At 42.3% G+C, this 27,301-nt stretch overlaps 2 long non-coding RNA genes across 2 annotated transcripts; both read right to left on the bottom strand.

Moving 5' to 3' along the window:
* Window positions 1-12,386: 12,386 nt before the first annotated feature.
* Window positions 12,387-20,837, bottom strand: LOC134175586 (uncharacterized). Its single transcript, XR_009969053.1, has 2 exons — window positions 17,831-20,837; window positions 12,387-16,434 (listed from the first exon to the last, which is right to left on the bottom strand). It is a non-coding gene; the product is annotated as an uncharacterized LOC134175586 (long non-coding RNA).
* Window positions 20,838-22,365: 1,528 nt separating this feature from the next.
* Window positions 22,366-26,510, bottom strand: LOC134175587 (uncharacterized). Its single transcript, XR_009969054.1, has 2 exons — window positions 24,655-26,510; window positions 22,366-23,145 (listed from the first exon to the last, which is right to left on the bottom strand). It is a non-coding gene; the product is annotated as an uncharacterized LOC134175587 (long non-coding RNA).
* Between the last annotated feature and the right edge of the window lie 791 nt (window positions 26,511-27,301).

The raw sequence follows: 27,301 nt of genomic DNA, 5'->3' as shown, positions 1-27,301 counted from the left end.
CTAGACCAAACTTGGGTACAACACTAAGTCTGAGTCATTTCACATCCTTTTTAAAGCCTGTATTCCCCATCTTCATTTAACAACTTACAAAGTTAGTAAATATTCCGATTGTGGTGCATTTGCACTGGGTATATACACATGCACATGCATGTGCACTATGTGTGTGTATATATGTATATGTGTGTATGTACACACAAAACCCCCTAAGATAAGTAATAAGAAGCATGGCAGCATACATAAGTGTATTTAAAACCCCTAGTTCTTACACTGGAAATGTAAACCATAACAAAGCCAAGTTTGCATAGTAATTCATATCAAGCAGTGCAATTAAAAATCATACTTGCTTCCTATGTCCTATAAGAGACTTTTGTTAGTAAAAAGGATTGAAAAATAGCATTTCACTGCCCACACGCAAATCTTTATATATTTGTCAGCCATAAGGTAATATTGGCAAAACAAACCAAACCAAAAGGCATATCTTCTGAAGAAGACTCAAAGGTGAACACAGTTCTGCAGTCAAGGAAAACTGCCAGTGCATGCTTCCCCGTTGTTCCCAAAGTAAGTGAGGTGTCAGTAAAATTCCAGTTCGCACAAGGTCATAATGATTTCTCCCTCCACAAATTACCCTGTGATTTTAAAAGAGGGAAAATAATCCATGTGCTCCTCTTGGCAGTGCCTGCAGTAGTAAGCAGGCACCATGGGTGATGGTCTCCCAGAATACAGACCACTGTAGGCAGTAAGCAGGTTTTTCCTGGTTCAGTCAGGGTTCATACCACAGAAAGTCAAACCAAGGATTATGTGAAGACCTAAGGAAAATAACCAGCTAGCCCATCTAAAATTGATCCTGCAGCCTGGATAATTGTAGTGCTGTAATAAATAGGCTGCTTTGTTTTCTCATCCAGACTTTGTGTCCACTGCAAGCTTTGCTGAGCTTTCTGCTATTAGAAGCTTACAAGATTTGCCACCCCACTGGCCCCCATTTGCTTTATTCCTTTGTATGCAGCAAACTGCCTGTAAAATATTAATACACTGAATGTAGAAAATGGTGAAATAGGCACAGGTGAGACCGCCTTGATAATTGCGTATCATTGTAAAGACTCAGTATAATTTAATTTAATGGGATAAGCACGTTAGTCCCAATTTTCCTGACAATCTGGTGTTTCATTTTTATTTTTCTTCATTCTATATTCCTTGAGGTAAAAAAGTTATTTCTATCAGATCCTCTTTGTGTGGATATGATCAATAAAATATACGTACCATTCACAAAAGTGCCAGGCTTCTTTACTTTATTGAAAAATGTAGTAGCGATGCGTAACAAAAAGCATTCTCCCTTTGTGGAGAAAAAAAGGAGGTGGAGAACAGCTAGTAGCATTCCAGAAGGCCTCTTTTTTCTGTACTCCTCTTGCATTTTAAGAAGAGATCACATCCATTCTCACTTGCTTTTCAGTATTGATTGAAGCCAAGAGACACAGACAAGAAATTAAATCTGCATAAATCTGACTTTGTATTGCAAGGTTTGTGTACGTCCTCTGCTTTTCACTAAGGTATGGGAGCTGTCCCTGAATACAAAGTTTGTCTCCTGAGTAGTCACCGTAAATATATCTGTTTTGCATGAATTAATTATGTTTTATTTACTGGATCCTCCTTTCCAACTCTAGCTATTTTATGATTCTATGATTGATTCAGGGTTTTTTTACTGCTACAAAATATGCTAGCCATGTAGCATGTGGCATGCCACACACATAAACATTCCCAAAATTATCTTGCCTTTTGGAAGCTCCTAATCCTGCAGTGCTGGCCTCATTACCTTTGCATTATTTTTTTCACCAACCTTTTCCATTTTAACTAAGCCATCAGTGACTCTATCTGGTCTGGAACAAGCCTCTCTCCAGTCTCTCTTCACCCGGCAGCACATGGAGGCACCGGTTTCCATACACAATAACCTTCAGCTAAATATGAACCTCTTTCACATCCCTATCCACACCTGTGGCACAGGATGCCTGATTTCCCATGTATTTCATGTGGCTGTGCTCAAGTTGAGCTTCCACAGCTCAGCGCCCCTCTCACAGCATCTCCAGGGGCTCTCTGCAACCATTCCTGGCCAAATATCTCTTATTTGGCAGACTTCTTAGAGATGCATCCAGGAAACATTATCTTTAAGCCAAAAAACACTGATGAAATAAGGAAATTAAGGAGACAAGAGTGTGAAATGAATGGCCTGTCATTACAACCACTCTTGGACCCTGCCCTTTCCTAGCCTCAGCACAGGCAAGCCTGTGTGTTTTATTTGCATAGATGGTGAAAAGTGCTGCTGTGCCAGGGGTCAGCACAAAGCCTGTAGATCACTTAAGACCTTAGGCTGGCCTTCTGGGCAGGGTGAATTTTGCTCAGCCAACATCTTTATTATCTTGAAGTAATCTCCAACCTCTGGGTTCAGTGCCATGTGGAAAAATACCTCTGCTGGGAGGAAAAAACCTCCCTGTTTGTTTGAAAAGGTCCAGACTGGATGGAATTTTCTTTTTCCCTAAAATTATTCAGATGATATATGTTGCATTGTAATTTTGATCTATGTCTGTTAAGGTTATACTTCTGCTCCCACTAGAGTCTGTGGCTAACACTCCCTTGATTGTATGGAAAACAAGCCCTAGATCTGGAGGAAGTTAGACCTCCGTGGAAAGAAAATTCTAATTTCATATCTATGGCAATAAGAGAGAACAGATCAGATAAAAATGAATTAAAAGAATGTGAAAGCTTCAGGACTGTAGGCAGTTTATGGAGAATGAATGTGTTGTGTCTTTAACACTCTGTCTTAAATGTTAGACTACGAAATCAAACTTTGATCCAACAGTAAATCAGCTGGTTAGCTCAAAATCTGATGCATTAAAATTTGGCTTCATGAAACTGACATTTGTGGATGCCGTATGGATAGACTGTCCAGCCTGTCAAACACCTTCAAGTAGGTCATCTTTTAGGGATTAGTCTAAGTTGCTATCTGTTGACATTTCACATGTGACATCATAAGCTTCTTAAAATGAATGAAATTCTGTTTCTTTTTTTGCTTACTTTAAGGCAAATGATAGCTGAAATCTTGCAAACAGAAACATTTGCAGAACTGGCTAGTGATTTTGGCTGCCTTGGAGCATCCACTTGAATAGGCTCTAAAAAGCCTGTTTGTCAGAAAGTGAGCGTGCTTTTATTATTATTATTATTATTATTATTATTATTATTTTCTGAAAACTGGACCTTCTGTCTCAAACTGGAACCCAAAACATGAAACTGTAGGAACGAACAGAGTACTCTGAAAATCCATAGCCATCATCTTCCAATTAATGATATATTGCTCTATCATTTGTCGGAAGAATACCAATTAGGAAGACGGATGCGAGTTTGATCCTCTAACTTTCAGCGTCAGTTCTGCTACTGATTTCTTGTGTGTCCTTGAGCAAGTCAGCTGTATTGGGCTTCTCAGAGGTGCTCACTGCTGGCCTCATCCCTTGGGCATTACAGTCCACCCTAAATGCATCCATGAAGCTTTCTGTGCCTCAGCACTACTGTCTGCACAATTGAGGCTCCTAGTGCAAAGGAGCACTGTGAGCACAATGACTGTGCATATGGCACCATCCACACATAAAATAGACCAGTGAGCCATACACAACAGGACTACGGGGCATTATAATACACAGATTTTATTTTTCCAGATTGTATTTCAAAAACTGGACAAAATAACAGGAATGTCTTTGAGCAGGGTTTCCTAATGGAGTGGCAGAAAAGCACAGAGGGGCTGCAGCTTCTTTTGGTTGCTCCTTTCCTGTTTGCCATCACAGCTAACTATGAGCTCTGCTGTTGAGGACAGCGAGAGAAGTAGAACTACACCAGGAAATGAGGTTGCTCCCTGCCATTTGCAAGTGGAAACCAGGAAAAATTATTGGTTTATCATTAATAAGACTAATAACTCATCTGAATGAGTTAAATTAAAATGAGAGACATTATATGAGAATGTTTACTTTTACTGCACTGGAGCAGCATCATTTTATTGTGCATTTTAACTACTTAAAGACATTGTGTTGGCCATCTTGAATACACTTATGGAAAATATCCTTACAGAATGACTTTTTCTAAACATGAACTGGAGAAGAAAGCTAGTATGAATAACATAACATACACTAACTGTACTATTTATAAATGTCATTTATTTATACATCCTTTGTATATTTGTGTATTCATTGAGAACTTAATTTCTCAAGAAACTTATCTCTGTATCTTATTTACTTGTCTGGAGTGACTTCCCCTTTGGTACCAGTAAACTAAACATATAATTGTTTAGAAACTCTTCAGACTTGCCAAAATATGAACTCATGCACATGGAAGAGGGCAGAAGTTCAGATTTCAATCTGGCCATGTAGGGCGGCATGTGCTGTCCTAAGCTACTCTAGTGAAGTCGTTCATCGAAGTTGCTCTCCAGAGGCTCATTTATTGGGAGAGAAAAAGGATCTGACTGCCAAGAAGGAGGACGATGTCTGCAGAGATGTATCGAGGCTCTAATAGGGAAAACAGAGTATTTATTTTTTCTTCTTTCTCCTCTCTGTTCTGAGGGAATCTGGAAGAGAATATAATCCAAAAAATGGCAACTCTTTGCAGGGCCATGCTTTCCACTACAGGCTATGCTCTGGCCTTTCAACTCAGCTAGCTGGGCTACTGGGTGCCCCTTTCTGTTTTCTCTCTTTGCCACTGTAAAGGAGCCTCTAGTTGCTGGGTCACAGCCTTCTTTCCTTCTGTGTTCCTGCAGAGTCTCATCCACTGAGCAGTAACCAGAATCACAATCTGCTTTACTGATGTAAGTATTTTCTTGCACCTTAGACATAACTCATGAGCAATATGACATCATACAGCCCTGCAGTGGAAGAGGGCACAAAGCCCCACTTCTTTGGGCACACATCCAAAGGGCTAGTCACCAACAGAAAAAAACTATGGATTCAAGGAGAAATGAAATTTTTCACCTTCCCCCAAAAGCAAGAAAAATTTTGGCTATCAGCTGTATGGAGCAGAAGAAAAGGATTTGCTTCTTTTGGTTTTAATTACTCCCAAACCATGTGAGATCCACATGACCAGAGAGCACCCTATAGCTATCCCATGCCATTCAGTGTTTAGGAGAATCATGTTTTCAGCAGCCTGTGAGCACCCAGAGGTGGAGATCACATTTTCTCAGTTGCTAGCACAGCTTCCAGGGTTACTCTCTTAGGGTGCTGACCTTTATCTGTGCTGGAAGCTTCCAGGTCTGCCATGTGACATGGGACCACTGTCCCTTCAGGTGAGCTACACCCTGCGGTGTAGTGGCAAAACAAAAGGTGGCTGCATTTTTCCTGCCAGGTACACTTTGTATCATCCCAGGGGACACTTGGGGTTAGCAGCAGATACTCTGCCAACTTGTACAGCATGATTTCAGGCTTTCTGTGTCAATCAAGTTGCTCAGTGTAAAATGCCAAAGCACGCTGATGACCAGAGTCATCCAGATCAGGTCATGAGGCAGAAATGCTGGGACTCCTCTGAGCTGGGGTCTTGAGAAGCTGTTCAGCAGCAGATGTTTTGTGCAGCTTCAAGGGCTCATCACAATAAAGAGCATTACAGCTCCTTAGAGGCTGACAGCTTCATTGCCACAGACAGCATTCAGGCAGCATTCCTCAGCACTTCAGAAGTCAACAAACTAAAAACAAGCACTCCTGTGAGCATGCACAAGATGCAAAGGAGCCATGCAATGTGAATGGCACACAAGAAAGGCTCAAGCTAGCCTTCACTCACCCCACCATTTGGATGAGCTGGAATAGGTTGTTGCAAAGAAACCACGCTGTGAGAAGACCACTGCTGCTCCCTTCTGCAGAGGTTTGCTCTTCCCCAGGACACAGCCAAGTGTTATGGCTCATGTGGCAAATGGCTCATTGGATTGACTTTTCTTCCTCTTCTTGGATAATATGTCCCATCCCTTCTTCACTCTTTACGGAGCACAGCACATCTGGCAAGGCTCGGTGCACAGAGGGGTGGTAAGGAGATGGGTGCGCTGTGCTCAGGTGCCTGCCTCTGGGTTGGCACGCTCGTGAAGGCTGCAGGCAAACCCCACAGCATGAAAGCACTGTCTGGGAGGAGGACAGGATGGCATAGGATGCAGGGCTGCTATTGGCATGTTCTATAAAATGCGTGTCTTTCTGACACATTTTATGAGATAGTGCAACCGATACGCATATGCCACCTAGCACACTTCTGGGAGCATGGCAGCAATCCAGCAGAGTTACAGATTAAAGCTAAAATGGGATAGGATGTCATCACTCATTCCAAAGGTGTGTATCAGGCACTTAGGGCAGGCCCTCTGGGTAAAATTTGTAACTAAAAAAATTCCTGAAGATGATCTTGTAATTTTTCTTGTATTAATGATGACCTGTGTTTTGTCAGATGCTTCATCTCAGACTAATGATGTTCTCTCTGTGTTCCATGAAGGACTCCTAGATCCAGACCCAGAAAGAGTCCTGGAGAGGAAGGCCAGCACTTTAAGGGAATAGGTAGCGGAATGATGTGGTAACAGGGAAATCTAGGTTGTGTTTTCTTGTCTGGTGTCAGTTAGATTGATTTTATATGGCAGACATGAACACTTTTTTTGTGGACCAGAGCAGTAAGAACAGTAGTTGCAATTTTCTGCAGATGTACTGGGGGAGTGGAGAAAAGCCTTGAAATTCCAGCCCACAATCCAGACATTTATCAGAGCTACCCCTCTGTCAAAAAGCACTTCAGCCTCTTACCTGCCAATACCTTCTAGAAGAAGAAAACTGTATGGGCAGTTCTCTGCCTTCCTCATCAGTGCGTGGCATGAATTCAAAGCACATCTGATAGAGAATCTCTGCGAGGATCCTGACAGCCATTCCGGTTTTACACGTCTTTGATGTGCAGAAGTACTCCGTCAGCACACTTCCTCTCCTCAAGCGTCTGTGACTTCCAGACAAACGCAGATTTACAGTTCTTCTAGGAGCATCCTACTGAGGGCAGTGTATGTGTTATCCATTTGCTATTAGTATTAGTCCCCATCTTCCATTTCTGCATTGCTGTTGATTGATTTTGTGCTGGCTGGTTGACTCTAATACATAGCTTGTTCACTGCCTTTAATTGATTGCAAGTTCATAATTCTTTGCACAGTACCCTGAGCAGATTGCTATTAATTACCATTTACTTATCTCACAGTATTATTTATTGCTATCTTCCTTCTCATTAGCTTTTCTCTTTTCCTTTCCTGTCCTTTTTGCCTCCCCTTTGCCCTCTGCTCTTCCATCTCTCCATCTGCCAGTGGTTCTCTTTTCTTCCTATTACCTCCCTGCTCTCCCACATCATGAACCTATTTTTCACCATGGCCTAGGTGAAACTTTTGCCTGCCATAGTCTCCCTTCTTGCTGACCCCTGCCTTTGCCCTCTCTGTCTTCTGTGCCAGGGGTTAACTGTCCTCACCTCCTGCCCATCCTGCCCTTAGCAGCTCCGAGAAGGAGGAACACATAGGCTGGCACGAAGCACAGCCCAGGGGACTGCATGGACCTGAGCACACGCCAGAGCAATATGCAATGCTTAGCCCCTCCTCAGGGGCTGCTCAGGAGATGTACAAGTCACGGTGCACCAGATGAAGCAGAATGAGAAAAGGCAAGAGTTAAAAGCAGGCTTTCCTACAGTACAAAGAATAAGCCAGCCAGTGTCTGTGCTTTGAAGTGGGAGTGTTTTCAACAGCCCCTTTGTTGATCTGCACTGTGGCTGCTTGTGTAGGGACACAAGCCCTAAGGAAAAAAACAACAATAAAAATGAGCAGATGCCTTGTCTGCTGGGGTGACCCTCTTGCTGGTGTGTGTCAACAGTCTTCTCTGTGGTGACAGAGCAAGTGTGTAACCTCAGCGGGTGACAGCCAGGGAGACCATGGGCAGCAGCATGCTGGTGAACACCCACAGCACCCACTGAGAGAGGTAAGCCTGCAGTATGACCTGCTGCACCTGACTAAGTCTGGCCAGAATGCAGCCCAAAACCACACACATCTGTCTTTAGCACCGTGCAGAAAGAGGTACCTCTGCACAGCAAAGTATGGCTATTGAGAAGGATGTTGGGGACAGTGTGTTCAAATATGACCCAGACCCTTATACATTTCATGGATCAGCACCCGGACGGTTAGTGCACCTCCTTGCTTGCTTTCTCCTGCCCAGGCATGCTTGGCAGCCAGAGTGTGTCCCCTCTTCCCAGGCAATGGCTGCACCACAACAAGGTGCTGTCTGAGCATTATTTCACAGGCAGGAGGAAAGGGTGAAGGCAACTAGCCTTCAGTCCCCTCTTTGACCCCTGCCCAGGGCAAGTGACATTACAAACCTCAAAGGAAGGCTACTGGGGACACTCAGAATACCCAACAAAAGGCTCATTTTAGACAAATCCATGCCTTTCAATCCCGTATATCTTAGAAGGAGCTCTATTGCTCTTCAATCTGAACCTTTAAAAATAGTCTGTGTTTTGAAATCATCACAGTGCAGATCATCCTTTTCTGGAGGGTTGATAGCAAGGTGTGAAAAAAAGATCAGACAAGGATCTGGATTCAAAGACAGGGAAGCACATTGAGACGTGTCGATAAGAAGTGCTATATAGTTGCCACATTAAAGGGACTGGCAGATTTCTATCTAAGCTGTTCTTCCTCCTGGATGCATTCATCTCTCAGAGCAGCACTTCTTTATCCATACTGTCCCTGTGACTGCAATGGTGACTTTCCAGAAGACCACATTTTGACCACAGGTGTGCAGATTTGGCCCCCTTCCCTGTTCTTATGATCTCACCCGAAGCCAGTAAGGTCAGGTCTTCGTCCCTGACCCGTGCAGTGTGGTGATGGTGCAGATGGTGTGTGGAGTGCCCGTAGCTCAAACACGTAGCTGCAAGACAATGCTTCGGTCTCGTTTTTAGATTAAAAAACTGAAACTGTTCCACCCGCCCAGCACACACCAGAAAAAACACAAATGAACAGTGCTGGTTTCAGTTCATTCAGAAATTCTTCACTGTGAGGGTGGTGAGGCACTGGCTCAGGCTGCCCAGAGAAGTTGTGGCTGCCCCATCCCTGGCAGTGTTCAAGGCCAGGTTGGACTGGGCCTACAGCAACCTGGTTTACTGGAAGGTGTCCCTGCCTGTGCAAGGGGGTTGGAACTTTAAGGTCCATTCCAACTGGAACCATTCTGTGATTCTACAATTCATTTACCGGACAAATTACACCTAATGAAGAAATGGTGGTGGGGGGACACTACTGAAATGAAGGGTGCGCAGAGGGGAAAACTGTAACAGACGTCAGGGCAGATGCTGAGGCAATCTGTGAGCAGCCGGGAAAGAGCAAAGCCCCCCTGCACTAAGCCCTGCAGCCCTGCATCTCCCCACTGTGTGTGGGTTCCCGGCACAGGATGGGACAATGTGGTGGTCCAAGGGATGCTCAGGCCAGGCAGGTTCCACTGGTTTGGGTGAAAGGGCTAATGTGGGTCGCTGCTGGCTGGGGAATGCTGCGGGTCGCTGGCACAGCTGGGTGGACCCGCGGGCACTGATGACTTTGTCAGCCATGTCTCTGTGAGCAGGATGCAAAAGGTAGTAAGAGAACCGAAAATGCATTTCTTAAACTCACCTTGAAAGAGATGGTAACATAAATTTCGGTTTCAGACTCTCAGTTCTGACAAATTAAACTTGATCAAAACATGATTCATCATTCTTACTATTTAACACTAGGGGAGATGCAAAATTCGCCAGAGAGGAAAGACATGTGTGATACAAAGGTGCTTTAAATAATCCTTCCTTTATCTTCAGTTTTATCTTCCTTTAACTGAAAAGATCGTTACTTTTTTTTCTTTTTTAAATCAAACCAGTAGAATTTAGGCATTAAGTAGAAGAGAAGGCACATCCACCATAAACAAAAGATGGTTTGTGGATGTTTGCATTTGACAACTGTCTTCCAACAGGTAATCAGATGAAATAAACAGATGTGTAGTTGTGCCAGCTACTCGCTGTTAAGAAAGCTAACAATGACATACAGGAAGATACGACACAGTTGGTTTTAATGGTTTCCCCTGTGGTTTTTACTTCTCCTTTTGGTGAAAGTGAGGCAACTATGATTTCTTTCATTTCCACCCTCTTCAGAATTTGTGAAAGTATCCTGTCTGTGTTTCTTATTATATCAGCATCTTCATTTTGCTGCCAATTCCGAAGCAAATCCAGTTGTTCAAATGGATTAAGACTACAATGAAACATAACTGGAAAACCACATTCCTCTCAGTCAGTGTTTTATGCATAAAATCACCAAGTCACAGAATTATCGAACAGTCAAGGCTGAAAGGAACCTCTGGGAACCTCCTAGTCCCCTCCTGCTGCTCAAAGCCGCTGACATATGGGGACTGAAAAATAGGAGTGTGCTCCTCCTGTCACTTCAGTGAAATGCATGCAACAATTTCTGTAAAATACTAACACTTTCTTAGTGCATCTAATGAACAGTCCCTGTTTAGATATTTTGGAATACAAATGGTATTCAGAATTCATAAAGCAGGCCAGAAGCACTCTCCTAGTCTTCATCCCAGAAATTAGGATACATAGGAGATGCACAGCCTCCATCAATGTTTACATACAAGAAGCAAGAACAGTGATGTTTTTGAAAGAATGTGCAAAGGCAGCTGCATCCAGTGTTTCTCTATCGGGACACTTGGCAGCAGCACATCGATGTTAGGCACCACCCCATTCAGCATGTGGTCTGTTTGTGTGCTATTCTGAGTCACTGACTCAGGTTTCTCGAGAAAACCAAGCCCCTAAACTTCAGGTTACATGCAAGGAAACATGCAACATCCTGACTTTAGCCACCTGAACTCTGCTGGATCTAGCTTTTTGTGTCTAGTCCTGTACTACATCACCCTGTAGGAACTGAGGCCACTGAACTCATATGTGCCTGTGCTCACACACAGCTCTGAAGGGAAGCTGTCCACGCTCATTCACTTCAGGGGGCAGGAGGTCTGCAGCAAGGCTCCTCCTCCATACAGGGTTTTTCTTATTTAATCCAGCAGCTGCAGACTTACTTGCAGACTCTTTCTTCAGGTTAAGATTCATTGAGGTCTTTGGTTCATGGTCACTTCACAATTCACTGGGTGATTTTCTTACCCTCTGTTTCTTGCCACCTCTCTGCAGCCATCACCATTCCCATAGCAGAGTCAGGACAATGAGCCCCAACCTCTGGTTTATGGGTGGACTGTCCTGGGGAATGATGCCTGAAACAGTGATGCTCTAGATGTCTTTCCCATGCCCACTATAGCTGGCCCCGTGCTACTCATGAATCAGGGCTGTGATTCCAGTTGAGCAGTGGGAAAGCAAACCCTCACTGATTTCGTCTTGCTCAAGATATCCCATTATGAATGGGAGCACCAGAGGGACCACTGCATGAACAGCTCAGATAGCTGCATGGCCAACGGGACAGCAGAAGCAGTGAGGAAGAAACTTGGTGAGCCATGCCAAGGTAAGCAGCTAAGCCAACCCCATCCATCCATGCTGGTCCCCAGTGATTTCACTGCCGTGTCAATGGACACATAAATGGGCAGCTGGGATGCTACCTTCAACCTCTAGTGGGTTTGGCACATCTTGTCTGTCCTCAGCTTAGGTTCAGTTTCAGTCTGTTCCTGAGTGCTTTGGACAAACTTCAGACTCGTGCAGAAGATTTAAAATATTTTTAATCATAGCTTTTTGATGCTCTTAAGCAGCTTTAAAATGACAACTACATTCAACCAGCACAACTCAGCAAATGGGAAAGTCCTAGGAAATCATATAGGGATCAGGAAAGGTGGTCTGGAGTTTAAGTTGACCAGTTGACAGGCTCACAGATCCTGAGTGTTGCAAGAAATGAAACTTAGTATCTACACTATTCATTAATTCAAACACCTAAATTATAAAATTAAATATTGTTGTACTCTCACTAATATAATTAATTTAGAATTAATTACGATCGTCATACCAATGCCAGATGATCCTTAATATTATACAGGAATTTAATCAAATTACTTCAAAAATAATCAGTCCTCATGCATTTTAAAAAGAATCTAAGCACAGAGATGTCCTCTGTTTAGAAAGTACAGCCGAAGAATTTTATCCAAACCTGTCAAGTTGTGATTGAAAGCGTTAACCTTCTTAGTGCTGAAATAAAACTACCCTCTGACAATCTGAGTGTCTCAGGGATGATTATTAAGGCTTTCTTCTTAGAATTATATTGCTGAATGGTTGAGTGCTTAAATGGACAGCCTGCTCTGAGGCTTTTGAAAATCATATTGGCAACCCTGCAAATGTAGTTGTTACCTTTCCCTGCCTCCAGCCTCAGAGATGTTTATTGATTTGATAAGGAGTTGGAAAACTTTACTTACCTAGAGTTACAGATAATTGATACTTTTCATACTTTCAAATATACAACACACTCCAAAACCCAATTTTATAAAATAATATCTGGACAGTAAAGTCTTCTCTAGATTGACAATACATGTGCTCATATGCATGCATTCGATATGCCTGCTTTCACACAAAAGATTAAGGAACATAAAGCGACCTCGGCATTTCACAGCATAGAAGAATAGAGGGGAAAAAAAAAAGAATAATAAATCTCTGAAGATAGCTGGAGTCTGAAAACATATCAGCTCTTTCAGGCTTCTGGATTTGTATAAATTAAAAGTTAGGATTGTAGCCAATAGGCCAGATGGTGACCTGCTGGACATCACATCTCTTAGAACAGACTTTTGCTCCATTCAAGATGACTAGCCACATGTTGGTAGAGGGTACTTTTTAGTGCTCTGACTTTTCTCTGGCCAAGGTGGATGGTCATAGAGATTTTGGAACATTAATTTTCCTTATCCTTTTTCTGGGGCTGGTTCTTTTTGCTTTCCAGAGCATCTGCTCAAAGTCTCTGGAAAAATCTGGTATGAAGCCTCTCTCAAAATTACGCAAGTGACTTAAAAACTTTCAGGTTAACTCCTTAACATGAACTTTCAAGAATTCTAGTTCAGAAAGTAATTTAAATACACTCAGTGTTTTGCTTCCCACAGTGCCTCCCTGCCCCAAATATCTACAAAATCCATAGACAGAAGACCATTTTTGAGGAAACTGGCGTGGTCTTATCTGGCTGAGAGGTCTTGAGATAACATTGTGTCAACAATTTAGAGAAAGTTCAGCCTAAAATTAGAAGGAACAAAGGAATCATGATAAAAATGAATCACCAAGCGTTTGCCCATCAGCGATATTTTGCATGGTTATTCTAAAAGATAAGTTTCACTATGGTGAGCTTTTTTCTCAGAAACAGCTGATACACAGTATTTCTTAGCACACAAATGGGCTCCAAGTCAAGCTGTTTGTCAACTGGAAATTTCATCTCGCAAGGGAAAAGCTATTTTAAAGCCATTCAGGACTGAAAATCATGTAAAGCACTAAACTGTACATATCAGATTTGCATTACTTAAACTGCTCTTCCTGAGCTTTACAGCTCCCTCTTGTTGGTAGCAGAGAATGTCTGAAATGTATTGAAAATGCCATAGAAGTTTCTTCCATTGTTTTATTTCCATTTGGGGCTGCATCCATGGGAATGTTACCATCTCCCAGTACCACTGGCAGTGGAGAGTATTATTTACATGAATCCACGTAGACATTTATATCATTCTCTCCTAGGATACTGCGTCTGCATGCCATAGCAAGCCACCTTTTGTCTGAAGTCAGAGCAAACAGAAGAAAGTAAACATTGTGCTGGTGAAGATGATTAACAAGACATAAAACATCACACCTGTGACAACTAATTCTTTGTATGTCTTGAAAAACAGCTAATTCATGCTGCTGGCAGAACTACTGTGCCACAGGTACTCTTATAGGGAAACTGTTCCCGTGACTGATGCTCTACAAGGCAGATTTCATCACTTAACCACAAGAGAAGAGCAAAGAGAAAAATATGCTCACAAACTGCCTTTTGCAGCTCCAGTCACTTCTACATGGAAGAAGGCTTGGGAATGGGGTATTTGATACTTCAGGGGTCTGGTACCCCAAGAGGCTCTGACAAGGGCTGCTATTGTGGTCACAACAGAGGGAAGCCTGGGCTGATGGAGTTGGTGGTCATATCTACATCTGGCTACAATCCCACAACAATACAGAAGGAACACAAGTATTGTGTAAGGACCTCCTTTACGTACAGATGCAGTGGCAGCAGAAGTGGCACTCATAGGGAGTGAGAAGACTCGGGTCACTCAGTTGTATTCCCTTACATTAAACCTGTGACAAACACTGGAGAGTATAATGTGCATTCATACGTTTTTAGTTACACAGCTACATACATATGCATTGTGGCCAAATATTAAAATTCTTAAGTGTCCATCATTTCACACCAACTTTGCACTGTATTTATATCATTACAAAAGAGGCTTAAAAAAAAATCACCAGATTTTCAGCAAGCATAAATCAGTTTAGCTCCACTGCAATGTGTTGCCGTGACTTTGGTACAATGTAATTCAGGCCTGAACCACTGAAGGTGCACTGACTTGTGCCAGCTAAAAATATGAATTAAAACCCATCATAAACCAACTAATGTGTTTATCTCCTTGCATCAAAACAAGCTTGGGTGAAAGCAAGCCAATGAGTCTATCTATATACACTATTTTTCATAGGACTGCCAAAATTTTTTTGTTAGGAGATGTGACTGAAATATGAAATTCTCCACGGGAATCAAATACAGAACTGTTAAAATCGCCTCTCTTCTGCTAATGACTTCTTCCAATTCTCATCTATATAACTAAGGTTTTGCTTCTCTGGTAACTAGAGCCAGGATACTATTATGTATTGCTAAATGACTATTTTTGTTAAAATAACTGGCTGCTTTCTTCCTGTCTGAAGGACAGGTCAATTGTATTGAGTTTGTGTTGTTTTTCTTTAAAGCTCTTTAAGAAAATACATTTTTTTCTTAAGGAGCAGTAAAACGAGTTTAAGCTGATACCCACTGCCACTATGTAGAAAGCAAGTTGCCAGCACTGCTGACCTATCTGAGTATATAATCTGAGTAACACTCAAAACTCCGAGTCCTGCAATCTATTCTTATGGGTACACTGGTGTTTTGGACTTTGCTCCTAACTCTTCTTCCAGACATTGTTAGGTACTCATCCCTCAGGCAAAGCCGAAACTTCTAGGATTTCATCTCTGCTTGGTGCCTTTTTAATTTGATTGTAACACAACTTTCACTGAGCTAGTTACAACAGAGTGGTGGAGTCCTGCCTTCAAATGGTTGATCTGAGAAGGGTACAAGCAGAGCCTCTGCTTCTGAGATTCAAACACACTCTCATTGACCTCCCTCTGTAACAAAACTCTTCACCTGCAAGTAGTACACCTTAAGAACAGATTGTGAGTGGGGAGGTCCTCATGCACAGTCCTTTTTGGGAGAATCTGATGACAGAGAGGCAGGTGGCATGCTGAGGCTGCTGCTGCTGCCACAACGCATGGGAAAGGAAGGCACTTGCACCTCCACTCCAGCCTCTCCACAGTCCCTGAGGCACAGGAGCCATTTGGACCAGCCTAGGTCCTTGGATCTATCTAGGGTACTTGACAGGTATTCAGCCTAGGGTGGCATTCATGGGCTCCACCCAGGGCCAGCTAAGAACAGCTGTGTTTGCTAACACCTCTCACAAATGACAGCCAAGAGCTGCATGACAGGTACCTATGGGAGGTATAGTGGGTGAGGGGGCAGGGAGGAGGTGTAAGAAGCATGTCTCCTCTTTCTGCTTCATTGATTCATTCTGCATCTGCTTCCTCCTCTGTAAAAAGGGAGTTTCTAAGTTCACTCCCAGTTTTGATAGCTGGATGAAAAGAGGTGATGCACATTATGATTAACTTTCATACCATAATTTTCATAGGCAGCTATTAGGCTTGCTCATGATTTTGAGAAGCTCTGTCAAAGAGAAAGTCAGACTGAGATCATGATCTGACTCCTTCCCCAGCTCTAGAAAAACTCAGTGGATACCGAACCTTCTCATGTGGCAGGTTTACACTCTGCTCTTTGAGGTATGGCAGTTTCAAAAACACAGGCAAACTCACCGGTTGGGCATGTCAGAGGAGAGGAATATTCCCACAAGGGAACTTGTCTGCCTGACTTGGATATTCAAATTTTGCCAGACAGGATCTCCCTCTGTGGTAGGTGAATTTCCTTCTGCCCTGTCAAAGGAACAGCGCAGGCATTTGCTCAGGAATGCAGTGTCATTAGGTACTTCAGCACAGGAATAAGATGGGTGCCAAAGCAGGGTAGATTGGGGCACAGCCATGAAAACACCAAGGAATGGAGATCTGCCACAGCACAATGTCTCTGGTACATATAGCTGTGTCTCTTCCCCTTTCTAATTACTCATGTATATGTTTGCTGTGCGTATCCTAAAAGAAAACAGTATGAGAAATGTGACGGATTTGTCAATGTCAGTTTTTACCCAGCACTCTCTCCTCAGGAAGGGCCACCAAAGGGTTATTTGCTGTGCCTGGTATCAGTTCTGCATAAGTCGGTGTCCCTCAGCTCCTCAGACTGTGGTAGCAGTGAGCCCAAGGCATGTCACCTGCCACCCCTGCCCTGCACTGGGCTCCTCTGCCTGCTCCTGCCTTCCAGCCCCATGGAAGCCAGAGACAGGCACGGTGTGAACAGCAGAAACAGTGACTGAAGGCCCTTACTCTGAGGCTGGTATGCGAGTTTCCACACACGGGGCAGAGGGTCTGGCACATGATGAGACATGAGGCACGTGGTATGGAAAGGATTTCCTATTGTCGCTCCATAATTAAGGAAGAGAAGCATTTCCAGGGTTTGATTCAGAATAGTGAGGTGAGAATCCTGCCCTGAAGTGCCCTCCACAAGAGCCTTTTTAACGGCAGAGAAGTCACAGTGAGTGTGGCTTTCCCGTGGTAAAAGCAGCTTCTGTGAGCATCTTGTTATTAGCTGGAGAAATCCTTGAAGATCTTAATTAAGGTCTGACTTCACCTAAATGTCTGCAGTCAGGAAAGATAGGTAAGCAGATGCATAAGTTAGCATGAGCTGAGTTATGTTCTTCAAAAAGAGGAACTGAGCAAATATGTAAATGCCTTCTAGAATGGATAAGGCAAGGCAAAGAAAGGCAAGGAAGAGAAACGTAAGGAAGAATAAAAGAAGGGGAAAACAGAACATGAAAAGGGAAAAGGTAGAGTGAGAAAGGTGACTTTCTTCTAAAATGGACAACCTTTTCTTTTATTCTCTGTCCCTTCTCTGTGTATCTATTACACGTTCAATGTTGCTTTTGTTTTATCACTGTGCGTGAAGTGTGCCAAATCCCTTTGCAAAGTCTTGAACCACAAATGAGTCTCAGTTTTGGTTTTGCTACAGCCAATAGCAAATCCATTTACATCCATTACATCATTACCAAATGGATTTGCTTTGCTTGAAAAACATTAAATCTGTAGCGAGAAGGTAATTTTAATGTGTTAGGCTGAATTCTTAACTGCTTAATTTAGTTTGGGTCTTGTGTAATTCTATTTTTCCAGCACTGGTGCGAAACACGGAATAACCCTTTTAATTCTCCAGCACACTTAATCCGGCAGGCTGCTGCACAGATATCACAACAAGGCTGGGCCATTGCAGTCTCTTTAAGATATTCCTTCAGGAAAATAATGATATTTAAAAGGAATAATAACTACTGAATACTTTTTTCTTTCTCTCTGCTCAGTCTAATGGAGCCCTTTGAGCTCAAGACTTTACTTGTATATGACAGTATTAAATTATGATATTTCTTTAAACAATTCAATTCCTTACCCTTGCTGAAAGGCTGAGGGCTGTGACACTGGTCTATCTGCTTTCCTGGGACAAACGCAAGTAACTAGGACTTTGGAAGATCTTGTAAATATTTCTGAAAGCACATTTCATAGCCCTGCACATTTTCTCTCCTCTTGAAGTGTATGTGCTGCAGCTTGCTCTGAGATGGAACCCCCAACACTGGCCATTGAGCAAAGCTACCGATAGCAGGGATTTTTACCTAACCCTAATGATAACCGCCCCGTGACCTGCAGTAATGCTCCTACAGTGTTTCAATAAGTAATAGAGCACTCTATAATCTTTAACAAAAGAAGAGTTATCATATACATACACAGTCTTCAGAGCCATTGCGAGCTATCTGTAATTTACTGAAAACAACCAGCACTGCTTTCATTAAGGATGTCTTAGCATTTTCTCTATAAGCAAGCCATCAGACCATTAGGGGTGAGCTTTAGAGCATCCTGATGAAACACATCACTTCTTGGCCTAGAAGCATAACACAAAGAAAAAGAAAGAAGTATTGACTCTATGTATTTACTCCCATTTAGACAGATTTGTGAAGCTCCTTTGCACTTCCACACATCAGACAGCCTGGTTCTAAGGAACAAAATTAGTTGTATCACTGCAGATAGAATTTAAATAGATCCTCCTTAAAATACTCTACATTTGTTAAAAGATGTATGGCTGGAAATAACGCTCTTGTGCACATGAAGGAATGTTGTTGTTATATGTACTTTTTTTATTAATCTGGTAATGCTTTGTACTTTCAACTGAAACAATACAACACAGGAAGTTCAGGAAGAACTTGATACAAGAAGTACGGCCTGATTTATGCAGAGCTAACCTTCATGCCAGGAGGCTCCGAAGGACTCAGTGAGCGCTCCAACTCCTACAGCCAGAAAGACGAATTGTTGTTTGGCTGGATGCTAGTATCCCCTTTCAGAAAAGTCAAGATACACTTGCAAGTGCAGTGAACAGCCTTAGTGCTTACTTTCAAGCTAGAAAAAGTGTGTTACAGTGAGAGAGAGGGTCATCTGTTCAGCCAGTTAAAAAAAAAAAAAGAAAGATGAAGTGGTATCTCTATAAACCAGCAGGTAAAAAAAGAGTGCCTTAAATGGAAGAAAATAGGAAGTACCAAAGGGATACTGAACGAAACACAGAAGTATGACATGAGCTAGTGCCTGAAAGTTGAATTTGGACACGCTCAGTATGATATACCTTTTAGCGGTGAGGCTGATTAACAGCTGGAACAAACCCTGTGAAGTGCTTTATCCACTGTCTCTTGCTATCTTCAGTCTAAGTCTTCATGAAACATAGGACTTCACCAAATGTAAGTCGCTGAATTAATCCAAAGACCAGAGGAATTGAATTTTACAGTTTGTATTAAACAAGCCAGAACAGATCTGCTGCTCATTCTGCTTTATAATCTATTGGAATATAGATGAGTCTTTCCATTGCTCCCTCTGCACTGGAGCACTTGTGTCACAGCTCATACCTGAAGCAAGACATTTTATATCACGCCTCCTTAGTAGATGATGTTTTCTTAGCCCACTGTCAATCAAAAGTTACAGTGGGAAGAGGCCAAAATCTCATCATGCTGCCTTCTCACATGATAGTAATTCTGATGGTCAGATTAAGGTCAATAACCACAGGAAAATCCAGCGTAGGCTGGGGATTTCAAAACACCCTCCTCAAGATGAAAAGCTGGTGTCTTGGGATGGCTGCCCTGCCCTACCTTTATGATGTTGCTAGCAGGATAACCCTGACAGCAGAGAGTCCCACCAGATTGACTCCTTGACTCAGCAGCACACTGGGGTAGGTTGGCTGAGCTCCCTACTGCTGTAACACCCTTGCTACTGATACCCAAGGCTGCTAGTGCAGCCCCGTGCAAATACATCATAGAGCGTGCAACATCTCCACTGTGCTCCAGGGACAGGGCTGATCCAGCAGAGCCCCTGGCAGGGAAAACCTGCCCCAGCTGCAAGCCTCCAGACTCCTGTGATTTGTTACTTTAAGCAGTTTACATCCATACATGCCATAACCATGTTGGGTGAAGTTTTTTGTGGAGCCTCCCTGTGGAATGTGCATATTTGGACAGGTGCTACTGGGAGGCAAAAGGCACATTTTTCATGCCTTGTGGTCTAAATTTGTAAATGCAGATTCAAAGGTGCCCTTGATGGCTGGGAATTCATAGCATTTCAAAACCAGGTCATTAATCTAGGTGCCTATTTCTGTGCATGTGTTTCTAACTTCAGTCAGAATGAAAGCAGTGATCTTTCTGTTTTGAAATGTGTAAGTAGTATGATTCAGGAGATCCTTCATCTAGTGAGCTGTACTCTGTAATCTTTGTCTACAACAATCTCTCAGTTCTTGGGTTCTCATTTGATTGGCCTGCAGTGACAGATCTGGATAACCTTCCTTGGAATATATGCCTTGGAAACCGCACTTTGTTTATGTCAGATCTACTCCCAAACTGTTTATGTTTGTTTGTGGGTTTTTTTTTTTTTTGTTTGGTAACATCTAAATACACATACAATGTGAAAACAATGTAAGGAAAACTTTGCACTTAGAAAAACTGCATACAGGAAAGTTTGTCTCGGAGGTGCTGACACTGAAGGTGCTTACAAGGTAGAGTATTCTGTCTTTAAGATTTGCTTAAATAGATCCTGCAGTGCCTTGCTGGGTAACATTAAGGACGCTCTTACACATTTCTTAAATTACCTGTGAGGCTATATGTTGTGCATGACAGGGTCATTAACAACAAGCTCTAGCTGACAGTGTTTCAGCCTGCCTGGACTACCAGGAGATAGTCTGGTTTTTCCATTCCCTGTTGTACAAAATTGCACTCAAGGGGGAAAGAGCCAAGGATACGAAATGCTGATGATTATGGCACCAGGGTCTGGCAGTCACACTTGCTTTCCAGCCAGCTTTAATACATATTACACAGTGGCGCATCCTGTCCTACCCTTCTGAGCTGTGCTAACTGCTGCACATGTGCACATGAAGACAGTCCCTGACTCAACATGCAAATCCCAGCTTATCAAACCCTTACTATTAAAACACAGTAAGGAGGAAAGGCACATAATGACCAGACAGGAAAGTGAAAGATGTGGAAAACATGGTAAAAATGTGAGGCTTGGGTTTAGCAACACAAGCAGAGGTCACAGCACACCAAGAACCTTATCCATAGGCTAGTATTTTACAAGCGTCGTGACTAGTGAATTTAGAAAGATCTGAAGGAAGTACCTTTGTGATTTTGGCTGGGTCTCTTCCCACAGTCAAGGAGTGGCATGGGATGAAAGGTGAGGGTGTTTGACAAGAAAAGCGTGCAATCCAGTATTAAAGGTTGGTCTCACACAGAAGAGTCAGGGCTCAGTTATTTCAAAGTGCAATTATTGAATATTCCTATGCTGGCACAGATGCAGTGTTGAGCACAGACATCCCAGCTAGCTGTCTAGGGGGTGAGGCAGGAAAGACTTTCACATGGACAAGTTAAGCTAGCTGAAAAGGACACTGTATCTCTATGTCATGTTCTGCAACGTAAATATATTTCCTAACATGCTTCCCTGTAACTATTCCCTTCTTTACCCAGTTGCGCAGGACTGAGCTGCAATATCCATGAGGTGAAAAACAAGTTCTTCACTGAGTCTGATGCAGTTGGTTTAACACAGGTGGAGGGATTCATTCTTTGTATAAATGAAATGACCAATACAGCTGTGTCATGGCTGATACAAAACCAGTGTCATTCGCTAAAGTGAAAGTGGGCTTGGAAGGGAAGCCTATGCCATAATCAAAAGACTGAGGCTTTGAAGAAGCTGAAAGATGGCAGCATTACTCTCAAGGAAGGAGTCATCTCACTTCTTCATGGCCATCTAAAAGTTAGGGTTTAATCCTGTCACAAGATAGATGTCAATCACTTGTTGGAAATGGCTGCTTCCCTCCACTACCTATAGAGAGAGGCTATACTCACCCTTCTTGGTCTAACTTTTAGACAATTTCAGGTTAGATAAAATAAATCCAACTGCAGGTTTCTACAGAGGACTTCCCTATTGCTTTCCGGTGCTTTTCATGTGTACAAACCTCACTTCTACTCCATACTTGTTCTAGAAAAAGATCTCAAGAACGCAGAAGCATTTCTAAGGAAAACTTGCCAAGGGAAGAATTGGCCTTATTTTGCTGAGCAGGCATTTTCATTTCACAGGTTTACACCAATGTTTTAACTTATAAGCTTCCTGAAGTATTTATATCTCCACATACAGGCCTTATGCTTGTTATATGACTCAAAAGATCAAATAATTAAATATCCATTACATTCTTAGCTCAGCAGTAAGATATTTTTAAGTGAAAATCCTTTCAGTACTTTCAGATTGGTTCTAAATAAATGAAATTAAACAAAAAAGCTAATTGCATTACAACTCGGTTTGCTCCCACATCAAATTTTTCTTACAAAAACTGCTCAGATGTTGCCAAATGACTTCTGCTCACAAGTGAAATGTACGCACGAGTTATAGCCATCATGTGAGTGTGAAAACAGATTAAAATTAATGCTCTTTTAATTTTCTGTACAATGTATGGTTTGAATGGTGTTATTTTTTAGACAAGTAATTACAGGGTGGAGAGAATGCATGGCCAATGGCAGCAGGTTAATTACAAGATCAAACACCCACTACATCTTGCTCAAAGAGCCTTGAAACGATTACACATTGTTGTAACTAATAGCCTAGTTAGGACTGCTGATTGGAGAGCTACCCTCAACTTAAAAGAAATGTATAACTTCTACCTAAGCATCTTCACCATTTTTACAAATAATGCTGTATACCATAGAGAAATTAGCGAAATTTCTGGACACAGGGGATATGAGATTATTTACATTGTCCATATGACAATTTTAGATACAGACTACCTTCATCCCTTTGCCTTCTTGTGGTTGGCCAATTTCTTACCCTCTTTCACAACACAGCAGTCTGGTAGAAAATACTTGAGAGATCTGTGATTAAAAATCAAAACTATCAGAAAGCTTTTGTGGCACCTGCAGCAGCTCTGAACTTTGTTTTAACTGACTGCATTTTAAATTATATGGGATAAGGCCAGGAGAGATCATCTGATAATGCATATACCAGCCGTTAAATTTCTCCTCAATACCTCTACATTGAGAACAGCACTCCCGGGATAAAAAGCATTTTCCAGGAAAGCATTCAGTATTCATCTTAGGATGAATCCAGCAAGATTCTAATATTAGGCTAACATTGACTGCTAACCTCTAACTGGGACCTGGCCCTTGTCCCATGTGCTTCTGGTTTCCAGGAGCTGTTCACCTGAAGACAAACATACATGTTGCTGAAGCCAACACAAACACTCACATACTGCAACTGTCATTAAACTCTCATCCACATTGAATATGGATCAAAGAGCACGCTTCACTACAGGACAGAGCCTGTGTGTGCTCTGAACCTGCAAACACAGGTATGCCCAAGCACCCTGCCCAGGAAGAGCACCCTGCCTTGAAGACAGCTGTGGAAGAACAGCTCCAAGGCTCTTTCTCCACTAACTGACCTACTGGACATTTCAGCATCCAGATCCACTCCTTTGTGCCTGAGCGTATGCAAGTTAAATTGTTAGCATGGTCCGGCTATGGACCTGATAGCTCACAGAGTGCTACAGACTAGGAGTCAGTACGTGTCAGGATCCACTCCAGCAGGCAATCTGCATGTGGCCACCCTGTTTTAGAGCTAAAACAATTTAAAACCATGGAGGTGCCCAGGCTAGGTCAGTTGGCTGTAGGGCTAGAGAAAGCCCCTTACACTGTTTACCCCCAAGGGGTCTTGACCCAAAAAGCTTTTATCAGTAAATTGCTCTGAAATATCTTCCATACATAATGCAAAAAATAAACATCTTCTTTGAGGGAATTTTCTTTACAGCTTTCATAACTTAACCATATATAAATCGAAATTAAGATACATTTATTAAGATAGCTGCCATTTATACAGTTTTATGCTTCCCTCTCCCTAAAAATAGAGCAAGGATAATTGAACTGAAAACCTAAGATTTCCAAAACCCAATTACGTAAATTGCCACACCTGCCCTGTTTTCCCCCCTACTTCCCTCCCTCCCCTCCATTTACTTGCATTTTAAAGAGGTCAAGGTTATTAAACTCCTACATTCATACAGCAAGAAAGAGGGATCTAAACATAAAGATCTTTCACGCAGCATGAACTTGCCCACAGAGTCTGTATGTACTGTTTGTTTACCAATTAGGCTATGAAATCGATACTTTGATGTACACAGTGCATACAGTTCACACAGCCGAGATAACAGTGCAATGCAAAACTTCTTTTCCCCTCTCAGACTCGTGTTTATAGTGTCCAAAGCTGCAGTTCTTACTCTGGCTGATTTATCTACCTCAGTGGGCGTGTCGTCTATGTAAGGACTGAAGTTTGATGACCCACGTTTGCAATGTTAATGCTACTCTGACATCAGCTTTTGCATTGCGTTATACAAAATTACAGCTCTGTCTCTCCTGCTCTAGAAACGCATGCACACTTGGGAAGCCATGAAGAGGGTTACTTGAACAATTTCAGTCTTATCTATGAATTTATAGCTTCCAATAGTGCACTGATTTATACAGCATGGCACTATACATCAGATATATGCTGCCTCAGAAAATTAATGCTGCATTCTGGCAACCATATGGGCAGCTGGCGAGCAGCCAAGAGACCAGCAGAGCACAACCCTGCCTTCATGCAAACCTTCCCTACACAAGAGAACTGTTTGCATGAACTGCACTAGCCAAGGAGCAGAAATAAAGGGATGTTGTTGCTGCTTACACCATCAGACCCCCCAGGGGTAGATGTATACCAACATGATTAATGAGAGAAGCTGCAGAGACGCAACCGCCTTGTGGCACGTAACCACATGGGCACCGCATTTCTCGATGTCTCAAGGAATGGAGAAGATTGCAAAGGTCTCCTCGTGTATCTATTTCTTCTCCATGGATGTCTCTTCCAGTTGTTGCTCTCACATGTGAAAAAATTTAGCTTGCAATCTCTACGGGGAAGGGCATTTATTTGTTCTGTAAAATGTACATTACGTTTTGAGTGCTGAACAAACAATCACAATAATGGCTTACTGTAGCTTAGTTATCTTAAGCACCTTAAAAAAGAAAAGAACATTGTTCAGGAAGGAAAAAAGTAAAAAAAAAAAAACCCAACAAACCCAAACATTTCTTACTGCAAGTAGAACACTTTTTGTTCCCTGTTTTCTCATTTTTCTCACCCTATTATTTCTTATCAAGTACGTGTATGGAGTTAAATCTAACTCTGCCACTGACTTCAGTGGGCTACAGGAATGCTGGGCTGAACTTGAAACTCTTCAAATAGGATTTTGTCTTCTCATTATGTAAATGATAAAAATCTCAGAAAGAAGACAGAGGAAAATTTAATTTAATGGTTTCATGTAACTTTATGCAATACCTTAAATGGAAGATGCCTTGATGATAGCTCAAACACACAATCCTGTTTATAATGTATTTTATGTATATAATGCTTTCCATTCATAAATATCTCTGAATTTTTTTTACAACTGTTCACAGGAATCATGTCACTTCCTAGGCTTTACAGCAGCTGTTTTACTTCTCATTGCAACAGCCCTGTGGAAAAAAAAAAAAAAGGATTGAAAGTGAAGCAGCACACATTTTCCACTATAAACTGGCTGGTATACTATAATTTCATGCTTTGGCTTCCTGTACACTAGCTTTTCCAAGGAGACCAGGGCTTACGCTTTATCTCCTGCAGTACAATCTCCATACGCATACTGTCCTGCTGGTTCACTCAGCCAGCTACATTCTTGTCTACAGTAGGATTTTTCTTAAATCCTGATGCTGTACTAAAGCTTCTGCCATTTGACTGTTTATGGCAACAACTTGTTCTGCAGGTACAAGCAACCCTGGTTTCTTTTCGTACTGATTCAGCACTGCCCGGTTCAATGTAGAGCTAATCAGCACAGTTGCTGTTGCTATCTGACCATCAGTAGCATTTCCATTGCTCCTGCCAATACAGAAATACATTGCAGTGACTTGGGATTGCTGAGAAATTACATCTAAGCACTGTTAGCCCGCTCCAATTCTGCTCAGTTTGAGGGATTTGTTTGTATCCAGGCTGGAGGCTAGCTACAGTTTAGAAATGCTGACTAGCCACGGTTAAAATAGAAATAAATACATTCACAGTGGATTATATACACCACATCAGCCCAGCATAGTGATAATTTTATTCCTGGTGCTCCTCGGCATTTGAAAACCCAGGCACGCCTGCAATGCTAAATCAACTACTTGCAGCAACCAGTTTTCCCAGAGCAACCGCCTCTTTTCGCCCAGGAAAAGCAATTTTATCTATGTAGCTTGTAATAGTGAAATGGTGATCTATGCAGACCCTGAAGTCCCCTTCCAAATCATGAAGTAATACAGCCACTGTTCCTCATCCTGTGTCTTGAACAATCCCATTTCACCAATATCCAGACAGAGCCAAGCATCCAAATCAGCAGAGTACTCTGCAGACGTCACCTGTGACAGAGCAAGCAACTATTCACCTGAGTTGCAGACTACCATATCACAGATTTTACATGGTTTCTTGGTCTTTGCAGGCACTGCCAGAACATCCAACGTTACCTGGTAACATACCCTTTCTAGATGTGGGGTTAAAAAAAAAAACAAAAAACCAGCATAAATTTTTTCTTCTTTTATGTAAGAAGAGTTTGTTCTCTTTTTTCTTCTTCTATCCAAATTACTTCTAAAAAGAATACAATACAGTTTTAGGATGATATTACAACAATCTCTCCGAGTTCCAAGCTCTCCGAGGACTCTCAGAAGGGCTTTCAACACCTCCCAGGGTTTAGGACCTGAGAAATAGGATCTCTTCCGTCCTTGGAACTGCAAAGCTCTGGTATGGCACAGTTACAGATGTAGGGCAAAAGCATAACTGACCTTCACCTGTAAAACCAGAACTGCTGGTACTTACACAGGAGCTATACTGCTGGATAAAAACAATAATTTAATTGCTTAATGTAGACAAGGTCTCTGAGGGATCTCCTTCTTCAAATAACCCAGCCAATCAAAACTTCACCAGTAAAGCCCACTTGTCTGAACTCCCTCAGTAAAGAGGAACCGTAAATACTCTGCTAGGCTCACTAAAAACAAACGGTATTTCCCCCTTTTTAACCACCTGAAGAAACCACAGAAAAATAGGCACTTGGGCAACCCAGCTCAAATATGACTGTTCTAGGATGAAGTTCCAGAGTCTGCCCAATGCCAAACAAATGCGACCGAGGATGCGTTACTTCCTCCAGCGGGTTAAAAAACAAAGCAAATCCCCTCCTTGGATTCGAGTCTATACAATGGGCAATGCCTCTTACAGCCAACTGACACGTTTCGTTAGAAACCACACATAAATTACGTATCTAAAAACCATCAAAACGCATCTG

This window comes from Pezoporus occidentalis, unplaced genomic scaffold (genome assembly GCF_034315485.1).
Source record: "Pezoporus occidentalis ecotype Australia unplaced genomic scaffold, CSIRO_AGI_Poc_V1 ctg7, whole genome shotgun sequence".
Classification (NCBI taxonomy): domain Eukaryota; kingdom Metazoa; phylum Chordata; class Aves; order Psittaciformes; family Psittacidae; genus Pezoporus; species Pezoporus occidentalis.
Note: the sequence above shows the minus strand (reverse complement) of the source record. Positions and strands in the feature narration are given on the sequence as shown.